The sequence below is a fragment of the Nannospalax galili genome, unplaced genomic scaffold, assembly GCF_000622305.1.
Source record: "Nannospalax galili isolate Female #2095 unplaced genomic scaffold, S.galili_v1.0 scaffold236, whole genome shotgun sequence".
NCBI classification, from domain to species: domain Eukaryota; kingdom Metazoa; phylum Chordata; class Mammalia; order Rodentia; family Spalacidae; genus Nannospalax; species Nannospalax galili.
The window spans coordinates 2,623,176-2,623,756 of record NW_008338710.1 but is presented as its reverse complement, the minus strand read 5'-3'; positions in this window follow the sequence as shown (position 1 = coordinate 2,623,756).

Here is a 581-nt window from a genome sequence, read left to right as displayed (position 1 = left end):
TTGTAGGAGTAATATGGTTCTCTCTGGTTTTCAAAACTAGTAAGGCATTGTCTCACCCCTCCATCATGGTTTTCCCACTTGATGCCCCCATTTCCCCCTTTTCTCCCTTAATAATACCCTTCTCCTATGGTTCTACCTCTCTTGAGCTCCTTCTTTCCCTTTATCCCCTAGGTTCCTTGTATACCTTTTCCTCCCCCCTCCCTTAAACTAACCCAATTTTTATCCATATCTCCCTTATTAAGGCCTGTTTCCTACTGTTCTTCGGTTTCAGGTTCTTTCTTTTCCTTTACCTCCCTGTTTCCTTTCCATCAGCTTGGTTCCTGTAGTTATGTCTGGTTGCATACTTATTTATCAGAGTCTGGTTCTAGGATCTACATATGAGGGAGAACATATGTCGATTTTTTTTTCTGAGTCTGTGTTACTTCACTTAGTATAACAGTTTCTAGTTCCATCCATTTACCTGCAAATTTCATGATTTCATCTTTCTTTACTGCTGAGTAAAACTCCATCGAATAAGTGAACCACATTTTCATTATCCACTCATCAATTGAGGGACACTTAGGTTGCTTCCATCTCTGAGG